Raw genomic sequence first — 4,654 nt, 5'->3', positions numbered from 1 at the left:
CTGCTCCACCTCCTGCGACGGATTCTGCACGGCTCAATCATTCCCCGTAATGGACGCCACACGGCAAGCCGCAGTAACGGCCACGATTCTGCTCCACCTCCTGCGACGGATCCTGCATGGCTCCACCACTCCCTGACGAGTCGCGACAACGGATGCCGCTCCACTCTCCACAACAGACTCCACGTGGCGAGCCATGGTGACAGCCACGAGTCCACCCCATTACTCTTCATAATAAATTCCTCCTGGCCCCGAGCGGCCCACGACTAGACGGTTACGAATGTCGCTATCAAACTGTTGCTTCCTCCGCCTATAAAAAGGGGGGGGATAGGTAACTCTGTAAGCTCTAATTCTTATCCAAAACTCTGCTAAAATTTTCGTTCGAGCACTCCATTCTTGTTGAGGCAGAGAACTGACTTGAGCGTCGGAGGGTTTTGCCGGAGCAACCCCAACTCTGGTCTAGACTTCTTTTGCAGGTCCCGGTGGCGACCGCGACTCCCTCAACTCCAGCTTCTCCGGCGCAGGCGGATTTTTGCACCAATAGAAATAAAAATCAGAATGGTTTGGAATCAGAATCGGAATAGCCAAATTTTCTGAAGTGTTTGGTTTGTGATCGAAATCGGAATTGAAATGAAAAATTGAATCCACAGAGGAGAGTAAGGATTGAGTTCTATATAGATTGACCCATTTTCATTCCACTCCGGAATCGGAATGGGACTCCTTCCAACCAAATAGTTGGAATGGGAGTCACCCATTCTGATTTCGATTGCAGACCCTCACTCTCTTCAACCAAACACCCCCTATATTTGACCTGCTGAAAACATCCTCTTAGCGTTTATAATGGACAACAAAAAACTGTTTAGGGTTGGTCTTGGTTATTACCTTTAGCACATCTTGAATAGGGCGGCAATCCTCAGCAAGGTAGGCCATTTGGAGGCCACACACATTTAAACTGAATACTACTCCCTCACCCGAAATCTTTGTTGGTCGCATGCTGGGTAGCGAATCAAAGCGACAAATTCTGAGAAACTCGGTAGAGGTGTAGCCTTTACATACCCCATTCAAACTAAAACCTCTCTCCCATGAAGAGGCAAACCTGGACATCGCAGCTCCGTTGTCCGGTAGACTTGGAGGTAAGTATTTGCAACAGCTGTTGCAGATACTTGTTTCTCATAATCAAATTTCCTTATGAAATTAATAATATAAGTTTTTTTTTTTTTGATGAAAGATGGAGACTAATGATATAAAACCATTAGTTGCCGGATTTATTTGCATATGAACTGAATGGACCAGGGGAATCTACAAGTTTCAAGAGCTATGACCCCACATAAAGGCAAGGAGCATGCCTAATATAAGTAAGCTAGCATTCCTTACCTAAAAACACTGCACTCCCTGTCAGAGGTCACAGTTGGTGGGAACAAAGCATAATGAGAATAAAATTTTGGCAAGCATCCTCTCTGTTCCTTTTGTAGCAGTTGCATTGACCTGCTTTACAATTATTTCATTCCTATGATCAAGTCAAATTTGAGCCCTAGCACAGAAACACCAAGAACTTGCAGCAGATGCAAACTTGTTTCTTTTCTTCCAAGAAAAGAGTTTTGTCAAGGTTTAAAGGGTATGATTTAGAGTGATGCAGAGATGGTTGTCCTCAAAAAATCTTCAGAGCTGAAAATAGCATAATTTAGTGGAGTATCCATTACGACCCAGACCCATCACTCGAGCTAGGCGTGTGACATGGCCGCATATTTTATAGGACATGACTCCATGGAATATGTAAGGCCTTGAAACCTATACAAAAACTCAAATAACCAAAATTCCATCATTAACAGATAAGCACATATAATCTAGCGTTGATGGTCCAAAAATTTCAGAAAATATCTAATATAATCTACAGGATTCCTTCTCTCTCCAGCAACCAAGGACTTGAAAGAGCACTATCTGTGGCTCTGAAAATTATTTTAAAAAAATATGAGCAGGACAACTCTGTAAGACATCTCTCCACACACACATATAAATTTAAATAATAATTAATAACAGTCATCCTACTGACAAGATAACAATTAAAATATAACTAAGGTATAAATGCCATGAAATTTCACTAGCCAGTAAACCAGTAACTTAATTATCATATCAACTACTCATCATATCACAATTGATTGGTACATATCACACAACTGAAATCATAATTCAACAATTTTTCATGCAAATAGTTTATTATCATTCTGCAAATCTTTAATGGGATCTGAATTTAACTAGACATTCCAAGAGAAAACAATAAAAGAATCAAGAAATTTTGACTCTGGATTATCCAAAGTCATATTTCCAGCTAGTGATGAGATAATCATAATGTCACGTTTCGAACCTATGGTAATACCATATTTCCATCCTATGGCAGGGCAATGAGGAAAAAAAATCTCATTCATGGTACTATCAAATGCCTAGTAAACAAACTCTCATTCAAAATACAGACACCATTATTTTATATGTATACATAGTTTCCCAAACATAAATTCGTTCTCGAGCGTTTTTATTTCACCACAACAAACTCAAATCAAGATCATTCACAAGCATTCACATTCAAGAAGAGACAAGACCAATTGGTTATTATAATATGCTCATAGCCTTAACAAAATGAATCATGCTCACAGTAAGGAAATCATATAGGAGGGACTTTTACCTCTACTAGGCAACAACAACAAATCAAGATGTGCCAATCATTCCAATTATACACCTAAAATGTATAATTAAAGTAGTATTACTATTTAAGATAATTTATAAAAATATAAATACTCTCACGAAACATAATGATTAACTCATCTAAAAGTTTCTATGATTAACCATCCCACAATCATAAGTTTAATCAATCATTTGCTAATCTTCTAAGTTCTCTAATTCCAAAATTTTGGCTTCCAAAACCAACGCTAGCATAAGAATTTCTCTAACCAACCTTGTTGCTACGTACCCAAACCGAAAAGGTAAAACGCTAGGATTTTAATTACCTCTATTAGAGAACTAGAGAACAAGGCTCCACGGTGGACTGCTTACCCAGATCGTTGTCCCCCGATAAATTTAGAGAGAAAATAATAATGAAGGAGAGAGCTGGTTGTAAATCATTTTGATGCGGTCCCTTCCATCGTATTAAAATAAATAAAAAAAATATTGAAGTGAAAGAGCTACAAACACAATTATATTTAGGATTAATTTTACCTCGTATATACAAATTAAAATAAGTAACAACTCCAAATATTAAATCCAACAAATATAAATCAAGTCAAGCACAAACATATTAGATTTATGTTATGAATCTTTCACTACATAAAATAATGAGATTACTGCATATTTTCTCTAAATCAACTAGAATCTATACAAATTGTTGGGAAAAACCGACTGGCCCCCATTTGCCGATCAATTTTCAGAACAATCTGACCGACACCCGACTCTGACCCACCAAATAAACAGACGACCCTGAAAGCGACTACCGAATATATGTCGGTTGAGCAGGCCGACACTACTTTCAACCGACCGATCAAACCTCCTTTGCCGATCCAGATCGGTAAGCGATCGATGTTCGAACTTTACAGACAACAGACTACTTCGACCGTCAGTATTTCAGAGAACTAACCGACAACAGACTCTCGACGTATAGTCGGCCGACTTATTTAAATATATCATAACCATCATGGATGGTTACTCCACTGATATCGTGGCGTAATCCATGGGAACTAATAACCCATTGCAAGATTACCGTCCTGTGATTCTACACCGCTAAATGCGGGACCATATCTGACGGTTACGACCATCTACTCTATAAAAAAGGGGTAAGGCAACAGTTTCGAAAAGTTAATTTTTATATGCTGAGCTCTATCTTCATTCTCATTCTATTATTGCCCAGTCTCCCTCTCTGACTTAACATCGGAGGGTCCCTACTGGAGACAACTCCGGTCAGTGCAGACTTCATTTTGCAGGTGCTCGTTCTCGATGAACAGGCGATGAGGGGATTGGCAGCAACAGATTGGTGCGTCACGTAGGGGGAAGACAGCGGCAAGAAGAAAACTTGCAATGACGAGAACCAAAGCTCAACGATCAATGGCGACCGGCTCGGCATGACACTCTTTCCGTCGGAAAGAGGCCCTCCCATGCCTCCGGTAGCAGAGCCCAGTTCTCCATGTCCCGTGGTTATCACAGACGCTCAGATTGTTGTGATCGTGCAATAAATGAACGTCTTCACGGAGGTAGTCAAAAGCCTCCAACAACAACAAATCCAGCCACCACAATCGCTGGTGGAGCAACTAGTGACGCATTCAGCACCTTCCAAGCATAGCCGCCATCATCTGCGATGATCTCTGTCTCCTCCACCAGAGCGGCGATCTCGGCTCTCTCAACGGGATTAGTAGTGGCACTCGCGGCACTCTCAACATGCCACCCACCATTCACGGTGCCCCTCTCCTTCCCAATTAGATCGAGCAAGGAAGGGGAAGCGATCGCGAACATCGTCTACCTCTAATTCATCGGGAGGTCAATCTCCGCAGTCTCCCACCATCGGTAGCTTGAAGACTACGAACATAAGTTCGAAGAAATCAACCGCCGACTCGCCTAGCTCCAGACAGATGGTCAGAAATCATCAAACGACTTTGATTTTCATACCGCCTAGCCTTTC

The sequence above is a fragment of the Elaeis guineensis genome, chromosome 11 (genome assembly GCF_000442705.2).
Source record: "Elaeis guineensis isolate ETL-2024a chromosome 11, EG11, whole genome shotgun sequence".
In the NCBI taxonomy this organism is placed as follows: domain Eukaryota; kingdom Viridiplantae; phylum Streptophyta; class Magnoliopsida; order Arecales; family Arecaceae; genus Elaeis; species Elaeis guineensis.
Note: the sequence above shows the minus strand (reverse complement) of the source record.